General features: G+C 37.1%; 1 long non-coding RNA gene across 1 annotated transcript; it reads right to left on the reverse strand.

Annotated features, from left to right (window-relative positions):
- Positions 1-13,905: 13,905 nt before the first annotated feature.
- On the reverse strand, positions 13,906-18,555 carry LOC145789512 (uncharacterized). The gene is made up of 3 exons (XR_014327522.1): positions 18,166-18,555; positions 16,390-16,508; positions 13,906-14,267 (listed from the first exon to the last, which is right to left on the reverse strand). It is a non-coding gene; the product is annotated as an uncharacterized LOC145789512 (long non-coding RNA).
- Positions 18,556-18,981: the final 426 nt, after the last annotated feature.

An 18,981-nucleotide genomic window follows, 5' to 3' on the forward strand; every position in this document is an offset into this window, starting at 1 on the left:
CCAACTTCATTTGTTTGAACGCGTCATAGTACATAATTTCGACCGAACTTCCCTGGTCGATCAAGATCCTCTTGATGTCAAAGTCTTTGACGCGAAGAGTTACCACTAGGGCGTCATTGTGGGGCATCTGGATCCGCTCCAAGTCCCTGCTCGAAAAGGTAAGAATGTCCTTCTCCTCGGTCTTCCCTTTCTTCACAGCGGGCCGAACGGAGAGCACTTCCCTCATGTGCTCGGCTTTCTTAATCATCCCTCTGAGCTCGCAGACCCTTGCTGGTTCAACGATGCCATGGATGACATTGATTACGCCTTGGGGTGCTGCCTCTAGGGCGGCTAGGCCGTTTGGCTCGGTTTGCCCCAATGGCGCGGCTTTCATACCCCCATCTATATATTGGGCAAGATGTCCCACGGCCACTAGCTCTTCCAAATGTTGTTTGAGCGGCAAGCAGTCCTCCGTTCGGTGTCCCCATTCCTCATGGAAGGTGCAGCGATACCTTGAGTTGAAGCCTCTCTGTGCATTCCCCAACTTGGCCGGCCAGCGGATAAAAGGCTCGCCTCTGATCTCACTCAAGATGCGGTAGATAGGGATTTTAAAGACCGTGGTGATTCTAGTCCGCGCCTTCAATTTTCTCTTAGCATCCTCCGCTGCATCACGGGGAGCGTCAGCTCGGTCGTTTCTGCGACCTTTGTTTCTGTCATCGCGGTTTGGGCCACGTCGTTGATCTCTTGGCCGGTCGCTCGGGCAGTTATCCTCCTGCCCGACCGAGTGAACTTTCCCTGCTACCCTTTTATCCGTTGCGGCCGGATTAACGTTCTCGGTCGCGGAGGCGGCATCATCCTCTACATGAATGTGCTCATTGATCCGTTGCATCAAGGATTCCATGGTTGTGGGTTGGTGCATTGTGAGCGAATCTCGCAGCCTATGCCCGACTGGAAGACCCCGCTTGTATTGAGTGATCGCCAGATTGGTAGGGCAGTCAAGGATTTCGCTGTAGGTTTCCCAGTACTTTGCGTTGTATGCCTTCAATGATCCCCCTGACTCCATCTTGACGCCCAGAAGATGATCGACCTCCTTCAGCGTTCGAGTGTTGGTTTTGAACCTGGTGACAAAGGCTTCTGCCAGTTGCTGCCACCCCTCTATACTCCCTTCTGGAAGCCTTTCGAACCACTTCAGGCCCAGTTCTCCTAAGCTCGCTGGGAATATGAGGCACATCAAGGCGTCATTGCGCCGGTGGCCAACCATTACTTGCCGGTAATGACTCACGTGTATGTATGGATCCGTTTTGCCGTCGTACAAGGTGAACTTAGGCTGGTGGAATCCGGTAGGGAGTGGTGTACTCTCGATTTCCAGGGACAACGACGTGGCTGTAAGTCTCGCCAGCTCTTTGTCCACTGGCGCATGGGCCATCACTCTGGGCGCTGGCATCGCCACTTCTTCGCTACAGTGAACTGGGGCGCTCAACCTCTGCCACGTCGGCACTCTCTGAGCCTCTCGACGGCGCGCCCTCTCCTCCAATACATCCCTTAGGTCTCTGGAACAGGTGGAGAAAGAGTATTGTGACGTCAGAGAATGGCGCGAGGGACGTCATGTGCTATCTCGAGTGTAGGATCTGCCTTCCCTTCGGTCGGAATCTCCAACCCCATAGTTCCTGGTGATGGAGAGAGAGTGGGTCCTCTCCTGGCGGCGACTGCTAGAACGGGGGAACGGGGTGCGCTCACTGAGGTTGCCTTCTCCAGCAACACCCTTCCCCTTAATCTGACGTTTCAGCATCTCCATCTCCGCTGCCATCCTGTGAATGAGGGTGTCTTGGTCTTTGAGTTTGTGCTCCAGGTGCTGCACACAGGACTCCCCCCGCCACTGTCGGCCCTCTGGACTCTTCGAGCGATCAGTACTCCTTCCGCGTTTGTCTCGCACGCCTCGTGAAGAAGTTTCTAGGCCCGCCATGGCTGGAACATTCGGGGGGGCCTTCTCTCCGTCGGACAGACTCTGGTGTGACGCCATCGATGACGGACAGTGGAGTTTCATCGTTGTTGGCCATGGAGATGGTTGAAGAAGCTTGAAAAACAGGGTTTGAGTATCAAAGAACTTCCCACAGACGGCGTCAATTGTATGGGGGCGAAATATCCTCTGCTTTCCGTACTCCTTGGAGTTCAAGCTTCACGTGATAGCGTCTAACTTGACAACATAGAAAACGGTGAGCTGCCCGACGGTGGTGTGCCGGATAGACCCTCCAACGATCAAGTCAGATCACTTGAGGAAGAATGAGGTTCTTCGAGAGAGAGAGAGAGAGAGTGTTTCAGATAGCTCAAGTTGCTTGCCTCTAACGTTCATCCTCCCTTCTTTTTTCTAGGCTGGCCATGCAGCCTCAGGATTGTGCGCGCACTACCTCTGCTATCCTTCCCTGGACAGTTGGTTGTGCTCACCTCCCACCACCTTACACATGTAAAGGCCAAATCCTCCATCCAGTATATGCAAAATTGCCAAACAGTACTGACGCGTGCCTGGAGCAGATATCCTCTCCCTCACGCCATTGGCTCAAGTGACACACCTGACCGGCATACCAAGACCGGCCTATTCCTTGGAGAAAATCACAACCACAAAGAATACGACCGAGCTTCCGAGCTATATGGTTGGGCACACGCTGACCTCTTCCCGGCCTAGACTCTTTCCGGACTGTCATCTTCTCGGTCACGCCGTGCCAACGCGCGTCTACCGCCGAATGCCTAACAGCCACAGCTCGGCCAGGCCTTAGAGCATGCCTGATCGGCAAACCTAGCCCGACCGTGTAAAACAGACCGGACGGCCGTGCCGATTGAGGAGATAGCTCGGCACCGAGAGGCTTGCCATACCCGCGTTACCGTAGCTCGGCCGTACTGACCGGTGCAAATCTCCCCTCTCAGTATTCCTTCCCGGAATAAAACTACTTTGGTTGGGGCTCACCAAGCTATCCAGGAGTGATCTAACTCTATTTATAACAATTTTTGAAATGATCTTATAGGTAACATTGCAGAGGCTGATGGGCCTGAATTGTTTGATATTGATAGGGTTGTCAATCTTAGGGATAAAAACAATGAGAGTTTCATTAACAGATACAGGAACAGAATTGCTGTGGAAACAAGTATTCACAAACTCACACACAAACTTATTAACAATACTCCAATAGTTATAATAAAAGATTGCCTAGATGCCATCAGCTCTAGGGGCTTTAAAGGCACCTAAATTTCTCACAGCTTGAAGAATTTCAAGATTGGACAAAGGCTTCAAAAAGCCATTGTTATCTTCCTTAGAGAATTTAGTTGGGGTGTTATTCTTCCAGTGGTCTAATTGTTGAGTGACACTTTTGCTAAAGAGGTTCTGAAAATAATCAAGGATGCTGTTTTTAACCCCCTCATTATCACTAATCCAATTACCTTCATCATTCTTAAGGGCATTAATTTTAAGTTTACGCCTCTTATTTAGAGTGGATATATGAAAATATATGGTATTTTTATCTCCAAGGGTGATATGTTTGGATCTAGATTTCTGGAACCAGAGCATTTCTTCCTGTAACAACGTCTCATTGTAATCCTTAAAAGCATGTGTTCAAGATTTTAAAGGTTGTGGGTAAAATTTTCAGCAAAAGCTTTTTGGGTACCTTCAATTCTAGCAAGGAGTCTCCTTTTACATTTAAAAATGTTCCTAAAAACCTCTTTATTCCATTTAGTGACTATTAGTAAAGTAAGCAATAGAGTCAAGGAGGTGATTGTTCATATTATGCCAAGAAGATTTAATAACATTAATAAGGTCAGGATGAGACATCCAAGCGGCCTCAAAATGGAAGGGCCTATTACGAGGGTTTAAAGTGTGCATACCTTGTGTGTAGACAATAAGGGGGGAGTGATCAGAGTAAGTTCTAGGGAGAACTCTAACTATGGCATCGGGAAACATGGTCCTCCATTCCGCATTGCACAGTGCTCGGTCAAGTCTCTCCATGGTGTTAGCTAGCCCTTGTCTATTGTTTGTCCACATCATACGAGGTCCAGAGCTGCCCAAGTCAATGAGATTACAGCGATTCACTTGATCAAGGAATTTTTGAGTTCTACTAGTATTGTGGTTAGTTGAGAAACTCCTTCTTTCTCTTTGATTTGCATAGTCATTAAAGTCACCAGCAACCAGCCAAGGCTGTTGCATGGTGTCCACTACATCTTCAAGGTCTTGCCATAGCTGTTCTCTAAGGTTGGGGTTGGGGTTGTGGCTGGCATAAACAGTAGCCAGTACCCATTCCTCATAGTCCTCCCTGTGGATAGTAGCATGAATGACTTGTGGACTAACTGTAGATGCTCTAACGTTCACTTGGTTGGTATCCCAAACAATCCATATGCTTCACACTCTGCCCACGGGATTAATTGTTGACGAGGCTGTGAATCCTAGGCGATTGAAGAACTAAAGGGTTATTTGGGATAAACTAAATAAGTGCACTTTTTAACTTTTTATGAAATATGGGTTGGATATGGGTTGGGTTTGAAGTGATGTGGGAAAGAGATTATGTGACTTAAATAGGATAATGACTTTTTGACTTTTTAGCTTTTTTTTATTATGCCAAACCAAGCCCCTCATAGTGCCGAAGGCCACCTTAGTTTCCATTAGGACCAGAATCTCTGGTTTATGTGTCTTAATAATTTCCACAAGATTATGCTTGAATTTGTTATTGCTAACACCACAGCAGTTCCAAAACAGAAAACGGATTAAATCCATAGAAAGGAATGTTGGTGAGTTGTTACCTTCGATATCTACGATACTACGTATTCTCCGATGATTGTCTTCCGTTGATCTGAGGGAGGCCATCTGCACTGAGTGGAGTGAGTGTGGTCGGTTGTCCCTCCAACTTTGCTCGATGATCAACCGAAGTTGTTCTATTCACCAGGCAAAAGCGACTAGGTGAAGAGCTTCATTCCCTGGTTCTAACAACAGCCCCATCGAGCTGGTGTGTCTCAGGTGTTCCTCTACAATTGGCCTCTAAGCCTCTAAATTAATTTCTCATTTTTTCTCCATTGTTTTGTTCACCTGGGTCAAGAGGTTCTCTTTCTTGTAGCAACGGATCTATGGGTACAGGTGTGAAACTAATAACTGAGTTAGTGATATCTGAAATAGAGTTGGTGAAGTGTATTAGAATATCTTTATCTATGGGTGTAGTCAAGTTCTCTTGCCGAGTGTTAGTATCTAAGACGCATAGCATGTCAGTCACTCCAAAATGTGGTTGGTTCTCACTAGTGGAATTGTCTATTTCAATGTATTCAGGGTCTGGGATTTCTGCAACAGATTCCTTCACTTGCTTTGATGTACTAGCACCAATTGGTGTGTCCATGGGTTGGTGTTGGGTTAGTTTGTTTTTCCCTTTGGTTGAGGTTAAGTTCTGGTCCAGCTTGCTTTTATCTGTGGGTTCCTAGGTCTGGTTTGGATTCATTTGGGTTGTGTGGTTGCTCATGGCCTTTTCAGCTCCTACTCTAGTGTGCTTATAGCCCCGTGACTGTTCTCTCTGCCCCTCCTGAATATCTTCCAAATATTTAAATTTATTGGGCTCAGTTGCTGGGCCAGGTGTTTCTTGAGCTTTCTTGGGCTGAATAGGTCTTCTATCCCTCTTAGTTACCAGTATCCAAGGCCCAAATTCCTCTTCCATAGCTTCCCGAGGTTGCAGGTTACCATTGGTATCAGCAATGGGTGTACCGCAGCTTTCCACACCGGTAACGACTACCTTTTTCCTCGCCGGCTATGCATTTTGTGGTCTGAATCTGCATGCTTCTTTCGGGTGATCAATACGTCCACAAAGGAAACAGAAAGAATGAAGGGATTCATACTCTATATTATAGCATTTCTTTTCTAGAACAAATTTGGGAATTAATGGTTTAGTGAGGTCTATTTCTACGCATATTCTTGCAAACTTGTCTCTGGTTGCCATTGCGGTTGTCCAATCGATCTTCAAGGGTTTGCCAATGGTTTTGGCAATCGCAAATAGGACTTTATCCTGGTAGTATTCTATTGGAAGTTCCGGAAACCGAACCCAAATTGCAGTTGTGGTTTCAAAAGCTTCCGAAGGCTTGAAGTTTGGTTCCCATTTTCTTATTATTAGGTAGTGATCCGTGATCACCCAGGGGCCTCCAGTGTATACTTTAGTATAGTCTTCTTGATGAGAAAACTTGAATAAAAAATAATTGCATCCCAAATCAATTGCATTGAACTTATCTTGAAGCCCCCAAATATTCTTAACCTGAATGCAAAGCATGTTGTAGCCAATACTTTTTCCCAGTAGTCTGATGGTTAGTGCGCTCTCCCATGGATTTCGGATCTTTTGTAGGAGCTTTTTGGGGAGGGAGATTGTGGGCAGATTCATGAATTCCGAGGGCGGTTGCTCAGTATTTGGGTGTCCCTTTTGGTCATCTTCTTCTTCATCTAATGAGAGAATCTCCATACTGTCATCAAATGAATAGGCGCTATGTCTCGTTGTAGTCAGTGTTTCCTTGAAGGATTTCGCAGGTAAACTGCCTTGAGACGACAATATTTGATGGTTTGATTCATTATCCCTTGGTGTAGGAGCCATTACCACTTCATTGTCCATTTCACTGGTTTTCAAGTTTTGTGAGCTCTTTATTTTCTTGGTATTTCGGATTAGATGGTCTTCTTCCTCAATGGACTTAGCTGTTATGGTAGAATCGTGAGGGATGGAGCTGTTGGCTGAATTGCTCTCTAGCATTTTAGAGAGAGAGAAAACATGATGATATTTTTTCTTTAGTTATAAGCCCAAATTTGATAATAATGCAAAGGGTATTTGTGAAATTTTATATGGTTAATCTCAATTTTATCTCTCAAAACAAGAATGAACTATTACTAGTTCACTGGTTATCAAACAAATACAATTTTTCTTAATCCCCTCACTAGCAGTCCCCTCACTAACAATTCCCTCCATTCTACCTCTGAAAACAAACAGGCCCTTAGTTTGGAAATATTTTTCATCTTTTTTAAATAGAGGGAAGATCCCCTCCTGTCCAGATTTTGGATTGGAATGCGCTGTTTGGACCCGTGGATCCCATCATAGGCCCCGTTTCAATCCGAACTATTCATTTTGTCGAGCACTTTGTGTATTTCGTCCAAAAAAATTAGGTTGATCCGATAACACTTGTTCAATTTATTGTGTTTGTGACTAAAAAAATGTATTGTTTATTTTTAAAAATACAATTACTGTCTAATTCTTTAGTAAAAAATTGAACAAACTACAATTATCGGATTAATTTAATTTTTTGTGAATAAAATATACGAAATATTCGACAAAATGAACGATTCAGATCATCAAAATGAGACTCGTGGTGAGCTCCACAGACCCAAAGAATGCCCTCCAACGAGAGAGGATTATTCTCCTTTTAAATAAACTTATTTTTTTGTCGACTATACAAACTGTTTTCAAACCGTGGGAAACTTTTTCTATTGATTTTCATTTTTTATTTACCTAATACCACAAAATTCAGAAAATGTTTCTCAAAAAATAATTTATGCCAAAATAAACGGAGCTTGTATTTGAAATCTTTAATTTGTAAAGAAAAAAAAGAAAAGAGATGTAATTGTGAAAATAAAAGCTATAAGGTAAATTACACTTTTTACCATATAGTTTAATTTAAATTTTATTTTGGTCCTTTTAGTTTTAATTTGAACAATTTAATTTTTACACTTTAAGTCTAATTTCAATTTGCTCTTTTTGTCCAAGTTTTTGTTATTTTTTTCTACCTGTACACTTTAAGAAATTAACAAATATTTCGAAATCGTTAATTTTAACCACTAATTTCAATGGACCACCACTTCTTCTTCTTCTTCTTCTTCTTCTACTTTCGTTTGGGGGTGCCATACCATAATTTTACAGAGAAACTTCGCCGTAGTAGAATACAGGAAAAAAAAATCAAGGGACTGCAGGAAATTTCAACCTTTGAAAAACAAAGAAATTTCAGAGAAGCTACATAATAGATAGGGACTACAGTGTAATTTATTATGTTATTTGACTAGTCTAACTAACAATGGTAAATTACAAACACACCTCCTGAGATTTACTTAAATTACAAATTACCTCATGTGATTTTAGAAATTACATTATGTCCCCTAATGTTTTTAATTTCATAAGAAATAGGTTCTTTATTAATAAATCATCAAGTTAATTAACAGTTTTTAATAATGCTAAAATTTTATTTCAATTAATAATTCAGATAATTTTATTATTGTATAAGTGAACTGTTAGAAATTTCACTTTTTCAATTGATTCTGTTAAATAAAAAATTCTGACAGGCAGGTATTTGTAATTTTTCAAACTATAAAGGACAATTCGTATTTTAAACAAAGCTCGGGAGGTGTATTTATAATTTATCTAACAAAAAACAATGGTAGTGAAATACGCCCGGGGGGGGGGGGGGGGGAACACATCTAGGGTCAATTATGTTCGGAAATTTGAACTGGGTTTTACAACTTTTGATAAACAGAGAAATTTCAGAGAAACTACATAATAGGGACGGCAATGTAATTTACTCTTTTATTTAACTTGTCTAACTAGCAATTAATAACGTCTAAGGGGCAATTTGAGAAGCTAGCTAAAAGTTAGCTTTTAAACTTTTAACTTATTTTGAGTCACATTATTTTTCACATTTTTTACATAAAAAAGTTTAAGAAGTCAAAAAAAAATTGAAAAGCTAATTTTTAACCATCTTTCTAAAGCAAAACTAAATAATCTTCAAAAAAATTTGCTTATTTATTCATCCTCTTACGAGGCCATGAAACAACCCAATTTAGATGAGATAAAAGACCTATTGTCCCCTCTCAATCCAACCTTTGTTTTTTATCCATGGATAGGTATGAGTTGGGCTATATATAAGTTGAGTAGAGTCGTGTCGAGTTGAGCTTTGCAAGGTTCAAGTTCAGCTCGTTTATTTATAAAGTTCAAAAATCAAGCTTCAGTTCAATTCGAAAATTAATCTAGTTCAAACTTAACCTGCTAGTACGTTTCATGCTCTAACTTGGTTCGAAACTCGCAAGTAAAAAAAATGTTCAGCTTAATAATCTAATTTAGCTGACTAGTTAAATATTATTCTAAATATACATATATAGCACATTTTATATTATTTAATATATAATTAATATATTTATATTATTATTTGAATAAATAATAAATGAATCGAACTTTACCAATCAAACTCATTTTAACTTAAACTTGACTCGTTTATTAAATGAACTTAAAAATTTAGAGGTAACTTGTTTATATAAGTATTGAACCGAGTTGGGCTAAACCCTTATCGAGTCAAGAAGAGTTGAGCTCACGAGCAGTCCAATTCATTTACTGACTAGGTACAAAAAAACACGATAAGATTTTTATTTTATTTTATTATATTATTATTATTTTTTTTGAACACACAAAATAAAGAAGCACAATACTTTGTTTGCTTATCTAGTTTTCAAAATCATATTTTGAGTTTTTAATTCATATTTTTTATTTTTTTTAATATTTTGGTCAATTGTTTATATTTTTTAGATGTATTTAATCTAAATATACTCAAAAATTAAAATATTTGTAAATAAATATTTAAAAATTGTATAAATATAAAAAATACGAAAATGTATTGAATTTTATATTTTATAATATTTATTAAATTTTTCAGAGATGACACATGTGGAAAAGTGATTATAGCTTATAACTTATAACTGTGAACATAAGCTGATTTTTTATTTATAAATTAAGTTTCTCCTCCCCCACTCAAAGAATAAGTTGATTTTTGACTTACAAAAAGTTATGAGCTGTATTGTTAAATTGAACCAAACACATCAAAATAACTTAAATTAAATTAAAAATTAAAATAAACTGAAAATAAATCCTACCAAACAGGGTCATTGTTATACTGGCCCAACACACTTAACATGAGTCTGTCATCTATACGGACTGTATAACTACTCAAAATGTAGAAGAAATCGGCCCAATTTGAAAACCATCAACAAATCCCAAAAAGTCAAATCAAAAGTAAACATTGCGCTAGTTGGGCTTGTTAATTTTTGGGGCTATCAGATTAAAATAATTCAAAAAAAATAAAATATATTAAAAAATTAATAAAATAAATATCATATTTAAATCATAATTATTTTTTTTTTCTCACAAAAATTAAAAAAATCAAAAAATTCAATCGAAAAAAAACTTTTTAACTCCAAACTAAAAAAATTAAAAAAACAATCCACAAATCAAATGAAGCCAATATCAAAATTTGGCTCATTTCTTACTGAGTTCGACTTAGCTTGAAGAGGGTCGGACCCGACTAGCATTATAGTACACTTGTAATTATGTGCTAGAATGTTAACAAAATGTGTAAAAAAGATATTGAAATTTATAAAAAAAATATGTATAATTTTTTTTTGTGATATATAAAAGGTATATTAAAATTATAAATATTATAACATCATGTAATCCTTAATGAGACATCTTCACCCAATATTAGAACTCTTTTCTTAAATACTTTTACATTACCATAGTAATACTACATATTAAGAATTCAAATATTAAAAAATATTAAGAAAAAAAATTATGTGATTCAGATTTAAAACCTTGTATTTTAAGAATTACATTTAGATGGTATTTGATAAAATTAAAAATTGAAAATTAAATATTAAAACTGAATGATGAATCTTTTAAGCTAAAAAGCTATTTGATAAGAATTTAATTACTAAATTAAAAATAAATTGTTTGATATGTATAAGATCAAATTTGAAATTTATTATTTTCAAATTGTATATTTTAATTTTTATATTGAGATGGTGGTAGTGGTAGCGGTGGCGGTCATGGTAATGGTGGTAGCGGTGGCGATGGCGGTGGCGGTGGCGGTGGCGGTGGCGGTGGCATAGTGGTGGTGGTAACAGTACTAATGATAGCTGTAGTGAAATAATGGTGGTGCTTACACTACAACAAAATGTAGTTTTGGCAACATGGCAAAATTTGTCGCCAAAAGGAGAAAATCGTCAGCAAAGAGTTTTGCCGACAAATAGAGCTTTGACGGCAACTCATCGGGAAAAGTGAGTCAAGAAAAACTTTTATCGACGAACATATCATTGCATTGGCAAAAGTAGCACCTTTAGCAACTGCATCTTAGTCAACAAAAGCCTTCATTCATTGTCGCTAATTTACCTTTCCGTCAGTAAAAATAATTCAAATATGTTGATTGTTTAGCACTTTTGCTGACACAAATATTGCTTTGGTAAAAAGATAGACTTTTGTCAACTCAATATGAGTCGGCAAAATTAGTTATTTGTGACGGTCAAAAAGCCATCACAAATAACTAAATATTTTTTAAAAAAGAAATATATATTTAATTTTCTACTATTCAACAAATCCATACATCCAAAATATTGGAAAAAAAAAATGGGCGATGCACCAATAAATCCCAAATCTTTATCTTATGACCCATTTGGTCCTATAGTTTATCTTATGAACCAATTAGTCCCAAGCTAATGTTAATGACAAAATTACCAGTGTTACATTATGTTTTGCGCTTTTTAGTAAGGGTAAATGAGGAAAACCTCAATGTGGTATTGACTGAAATGCCCAAAACTCTGTAGATGTTTGTTTTCCCTCCAAACACATCAACAACATCAAACATCAACAAAACATCATCAAAAAACATCAACAACATCAAACTTTAAAAAAACATCATCAAACATCACAACATTAATCATCAACATGTGAACATCAAACATTCCGGTCCAACAACGTCAACAAAAAAATTGAATTTTGGAAATTGACCATAGAGGGCATATACATCAAACAAAAACATCAACAACATCAAACATTAACAAACCATCATCAAATTTCAAACATCACCGACATTAATCATCAACATATGAACATCAAACATTCCGGTCCAACAACATCAACAAAAAAAAATGAATTTCAGGGCCTAATCGAACATCAAACATTGTTCTTCAAACATTGAACATCTCCACTATCAAACATCAAAACATCAGGGCCTAATCGAACATCAAACATTGAACATCAAAACATTGTTCTTCAAACTCCCATTTCCTCTGTGGAATTTCTAGATGGATTGATAACTGAGATCTCGTGGCAAGGTTTGCTTACGGTTCGTGACACAACAGAGAAATCTGAGAACCAAAATTCAAGAGAAACAGATTAAGATTTGAATTAATTAATAATTGAGGATTTAATGTGTAAATTGAATATGACTAGTCCTATTTACCTCTGGATCTGGATGAGTTATATGATCTCTTGCAGTGAAGAATGGTGCTCTGGATCCCATCGTGTTGTTCGAGAAGCGAATCGTCTCTTCTGGAAGCTACCGGCGGTATGATTCCGACGGCCGACGCAGCCGATCGGCTCTTTCCGAGATGCTTGCACACCTCTCGAAAAGGCGCTTGTCGGGACACAGACGGCGGAGCAACCGCTATCTGCGGCGACTTGGGCCCACTGAAAGACTCCACAGTGCTGCTCAAACTGCTCGAAGTCGGCCTCTAACAAACATCTTCTCTCTCTTTCGCCATTGATGAATAGTTGCACAGTGAGAGAGAGAAATCACACCCTCAAAAGGGTATTGATGTAAAAATAAATGAATCAAATCATACCCTAAAAAATCTGGCAATACATTAGGACTAAATGGTATATAAAAAAATTTATAGGACTAAATGGTTTAACTTTTTCCAGGATAGGATTTATGGGTAATTTTTCCAAAAAAAATACATACATTTCATTAATTCAGATGTACAACCATCGTTCTACAAGCAATATGTTTAATCAAAAAATACATTTCCTCAATTCAAACAATCTTCTCTACTCAATAAACACTACAAGAATTAACACTTTTGCCGACTAAAAATTTAGTCGGCAAAAGTTCATTTTTAGTCGGCAAAAGTCATCCGCGACTAATTTTTTTGGTCGCCACTTTGGTCGCCAATTGAGGGTCGCGGAAAGTAATTAGCGACTAAAAAGTTTTTTAGTCGCGAAAAAGTCATATTTGCCGACTAAATTTTTGGTCGCTAAATATATAATTACTGCGACTAATTCATTTAGTAGCTAAAACATTTTAGTCGCGAAAAGTCATATTTGCTGACTAAATTTTTGGTCGCTAAATATATAATTACTGCGACTAATCCATTTAGTAGCTAAAACATTTTAGTCGCGAAAAGTCATATTTGCCGACTAAATTTTTGGTCGCTAAATATATAATTACTCCGACTAATCCATTTAGTAGCTAAAACATTTTAGTCGCGAAAAGTCATATTTGCCGACTAAATTTTTGGTCGCTAAATATATAATTACTGCGACTAATCCATTTAGTAGCTAAAACATTTTAGTCGCGAAAAGTCATATTTTCCCGACCAAATATGTTAGTTGCCAATTCGCACATTTAACGACTAAATAGTTTGGTCGGCAACTAAGGCCCGTTTCCACAACCAAAAAATTTGGTTGCCAATTGTCACATTCCACGACTAACAAGTTTGGTCGGCAAATGGCACATTCCACGACCAAAAAAATTTGGTCGGCAATTGTCACATTCCACCACCAAATATGTTAGTCGCGAAAAAAAATGTTTGCGCAACTAAAACTTTAGTCGGCAATTGACCTATTAACGACAATTTCCGTTTTAGTCACCAAAATTAATAATTTTAACGACTAATTATTTTGTCGGCAAAAGTATTAGTTATCTTTCCCAACTAATCAATTGGTCGCCAAAACAAAAAAAAAACAAGATCAACATTTGGTCGCCAACATCCAACAAAATAAACATGTAATTCATAATAATTCATCCAATTCATTCAATATAATATGTAATTTGCAAGCTTCATTCGAATCAACTGAATCATGAACAATTGACAAAATATAAATCATCCAAGCCTAAACTTGTTTAATGAAAGTCATCAACTATTATAAACTTTCATCCACAAGTAATTTCAAAGATACATATTCCTCCAATTAAAAATCCACTTGTAATCTATATAATTATCCAAGTCACATCCATCTAGCATAACAATTTAAAACATAACAATTAGTTGTTGTTATGTTTTAAATTGTTATCCATGCTCAGCTATCAAAAAATATACACACTAGTAGTCTATCTAAATATTTTTCATACACATTCATCCAAAAAAAATAACTACTACTCCTCCCAAATATTTTCCATACACATCTATTCAAAAATATATATTCCTTCCAAAAATGCTTATAGTGCCCATTAGTCCTGTACAATTTAGCTTCGTGCACGAGATCATCCATCTGTACCAAAGAAAATGAAAAATAATGTCAAGTAACTTTTGGTTAAAAATATTTGCACATAACTTTATTGTAAAATTGGACAAAAAATATTTTTTCTACATGGAAAGTAAAGGAAACATTAACAAATTAAATGACAATCAATACCATTTTGTAAATTAAACATCATTCATATGTATATATCAATTATAACTATTGTTCCACAATATGCCAATATTGACCTATGCTTCAACAATGGAAACTAAGTTAAATGAAAGACTATATATACCTAAAAATTAATTGAGGCAAGGCCCGGACACCCAATAAAAAGTCTTTGCTAACACAAAGATACGTTATCATGTAGCTTTCACATTAACTTCTTGTTTTGGCATGATTCACATTGAAAATTACAAAGCATTAAATTGGGGGCCATATTAGAATTATTATTCTATGGAGAGATAAAGAGAAAAGAGATAGTACAAAACCTCCGAAGCCAGTCCAATCCTAATGAACAGAAAAATCCAGAAAATACACCAAATCCGCCTAAAAAGAGGGTCATTGTCCCAGTCCACACTTGGCCCAAGCCTGATATATGGATGGACCAAGACGGTTTATATAACTCAATCACACCACACAAATGGTGCTCATGACAAACAAAATAAAGCGACAATGCACTAAAGACACTTTCAATTAATAATCATGACAAAACTAGTAGAAATTTCAAAACTAAATGTTATAGGATTCTCTAAAGTTTCACAATTTAGATAACTAAACAACTAAGATCCTACTTGACCAAGCACTGAGATTTAGCTTATGATGAGTTTTCACATTTCACGGCATGAACATGCAAGCTACAACCCAATAAAGAGTTGTCTTTGTTTGAATGAATATTGATATCTTGATGATGATGATGATGATGATGATTTTGACACTGATGAAACTTTTAAAGGGCAATATCTTGCTTTGAAATTTTACAATGGCATGTTAGCTAATTTACGAAGATGATTCTGCATGCACTTAACTTCAATGAAATTAGAATTCATGCACTTAACTTCAATGAAATTAGAAGTCACTGAGGGAGCAAAGACTTCGTGTAGTTATCTAGGTCAAGTTTAGTCTTTATTGATACTTGGGACCGGTGGATAGGGTATGGACTTGATTTAACATAATTTGTTCAGAGTGGTTGTCTTTAGGTTCGCAAATTCACAACCTCAAAATTAATAAACAGTGTTTTAATCACAAAGTCAGCGATCTATGGATAGAACAAAAACATCTTGTCTGCAATTTAGCTTAATTTGTTTTAAGTAGTTAGTTGTCCCATATTCGAAATCACAACAACAAAATTAATAAGCCTAATCAGTGATTTATCTGTAAGTAGAAAATTTTATATGTAAATCTACCATGGAAAATGGCACTACTGATTATAAGAAGTTGAATTCCCACTAATATAACACTCCTAGAGGCTTCACAACTCAGTTTCTTCCCCATCCACGTAAATTGAAAGGCAATATACTAAATCACAAAAGGCATCCAGTGATTCTAACTCTCATCTTGAACCACCATACTAGATGCTCCGCTTTGACACACAGATAGAGTCTCTGCAGGAATCCAGGATAGCTCTGGTGACTCATTTTGATAGTATCCTCCCAAACCCTTCTCTCTATATGAGAGATACAGATTTCTAATGCTTTGTTAAAAAGCCGAATATCAGCAAATTGTGTTCCCAACGTGGAGGGAAAAACATTGACATTCCATATTTGATACAACCTTAAGCATAAAGGTATTCTGCATGAGTATCCATTCGAAAGAGTAACCCGTAAACCAAATTGGAAATACATAATTTAATGTGAATATGAGGTGAAAATAGATTTGCTTCTCAATTCTCATCCTTCAACCTACAGATGATGTACAGCCATTCTGTACACAAGGCAAATTAAATATATTAAATTATGGCTATTTCTCTCCTCTTATCTGAGTCCAAAATTGCTGTAGTAAAACTTCACACATTTTTACTGCATGCATGTTGCCTACAAAGTGATATACCTAAAGAGACTGATAACAAAGCAATTATCACCTTAATGACTTCAGTATAAGTTTCTTGATAGAAATGGGAGTACACTGAAAACATAAGAAAAAGAGTCCTTACCAAGTACATTCCCATGGAGTGATCCATAACGGACAAAGCGCAAACCACCGGCATTAGTTGAGACATTTCCACCAATTTGACAGCTTCCCTTTGCACCCAAGTCTAGTGGCATAATAAATCTGAATGGCAGAATAATTACTTACATATCTAAAAATTAAATTGTCAAATTACTCTGCAATATGATAAAAACTGAAAGCAGCAGTCACTGAAATATGAAAAGTCTAGACTGACCAAGAAACTTATGTGTGATGCAAAACATCAAAAACCAGAGCAGGCAATATCTCATACAATGAAACATACATTCAACCATATCATTTCTCAATTCTCATCTTCACACATACACATGTTTTACAAGTGTAAAAGGAGACAAATGAAAACAAAGAAAAACAACTAGAAGCCACAAGTCATCAACACCCCTTTTAAATCTCTAGTAATAAATCCTTAAGTTAAATGGGGATCTGTAAATGTGGGGATCCTATGTTTGGAGGCAATGTGCATGAACAATGGGGACATCACTGATGGTGCCTTGTATTAAGGAGACAAAAGAGCAAGCTTGTGTGCATATGGGTACGCATGTCTATGTATTTTCCTAATCTCTTCACATATACACAATCTTTTTCATAGTCAATCAAGCAAAATGATAGCTAACCACATCACAGCCTTCCAGTAATAAGTTCATCTGGGTTAATAGCGGATGTATTAAGCTATTACACTCTCTACTTGAGTTCAAACCTTACTAATCACATGTTGAAGGAAAAATATAGTAGTATGAGAGTTTCAGAACTGACTGGACCACCACAACACGCTGGTTAAGGAAAAGCTTGCCTGGTTCAGGCAGGTCAAACCAGCTTCCATCCCACAAGCACATCAACTGTACAACCAGCTTGGCTTAGGCCTGCTGACACTACATTACCAGTTCAACTCGATGAAGAGCATTCTATTGTGTATCCTATGCACGATAAATTAATATCATAAACTTTCATGTGTGTATACTAGTGTCAACTTGGTAGGCACCCTAAAATTTTGAAACTCTAAATGCAAGCACATATGCACTGCAACTTAAAATAATAATAACAAAGACAATAATCATGAAATTTTATGCATGACATAAATTTTCCATTTGTGTGTATGTATGTGTGATTATGTGTGACTGCTTGTGCAGATCACATGCCCCAAACTGTTCAACTTAAATGGCAAGCATTCACTAGAAAACCTTCATGTTTCTAACGTCCTCCTTATCTTCTTCTGTAAGCTGTTTGCATAAATGAGTTTGACTATAACTTTAAAAATACCACCTAAGATTGAAAATTTGAAATTAGAAAAAAAAAGCATATCATTGATGATCACATTAAGCATCAAAACATTGCATCAAAAAATACAATGACAAAATAAATGGGATTAGAGCCTCCTTTCTTTAAAAGGAACAAGGGAGATGGCGACACACAGCCACGCAGGATTTAAAAGTTTCATAATAGTTGTAATTTATTAAAATGTAATCCTGTTATTTTCATAGAATTCTAGATCTTATATGCCAGTCAAATAAGAAAAGAAAATCTGAGAAAGAATCATATAAATCCTTGGGATATATCCAAATGAGGGGTATTGCCCAAAATCAAACCAGTTTAAGAAATCAACACGAAATTATTTAGTATAAATCATATAAAACCCTATAGCAAGAGTTGATAGTTGGGGAAATAGAGGAAGGGAGAGAGAGAGAGAGAGAGAGAAGAGAGCGAGATAGAGAGGGCAACCGACACAGAGAGGGAGAGAGAGAACCTGTGATCTGCGGCGGTGGCGGTGGTGATTTGCGGCTGCGGCGGTGCCGATGTGCAATGTACGGTGAGCTACGGTGAGCGACGGTGGTAAGGGACTGTGCTGAGATGAGGTGGGGTGAGGTTTGGTGGTGATGTGTGAGAGAAGAGGACTTTTGTGTTTGTTTAAACAGAGAATGTAGAAGAGGGCGCGAAATGAAAAAGTAATTTCCCCCTCAAATTTTAGACCTGTGGCGACTAAGGTGGTGTTTGGGAAGAATTTTACCTAGGTTTTTTCTCATTTTTTCCATTAAAAGACAAAAATGTTGCAAAATAAAAAAAAAACACATCCAAACAAAATATCACATCCAACCCCATAATCATTTCACTTTTTTTCTCACAAATATCACATCCAATCACAAAAAAATCCAACTATCTTCCCAAACACAAAAAAAAAAAAAAAAAATGACATTTTAATATCTTACATCTAAAAAAACCTACATAAAAACTCACTTACCAAACATCATCTAAATTGGTTATTTGTTGGCAAATAACCCATATATAACGACTAAAACTTTTTGTACCTAGAACTTAAATAAGAGTGACATTTTAAAATATTTTAGTATTAAGTGAATTTGTTTTATTTTAGTATTCAGTGAATTTTTTAAATATTTTTTTTACAAATATTATACTTTTAAAGTGTATTTATGTTTGGTATATCGAAAATTTTTAAAAAACATTAGAATGAATTATACTTTTAAAATATTCGCCGCTCATCGCTCGCCTCCGTGTGTGTGAGAGAGAGAGAGAAAGAGTGTGTTGTTTCGAAACTTAGGACTCT

The sequence above is a fragment of the Camellia sinensis genome, chromosome 1 (assembly GCF_055761805.1).
Source record: "Camellia sinensis isolate YWXY chromosome 1, ASM5576180v1, whole genome shotgun sequence".
Taxonomy (NCBI): domain Eukaryota; kingdom Viridiplantae; phylum Streptophyta; class Magnoliopsida; order Ericales; family Theaceae; genus Camellia; species Camellia sinensis.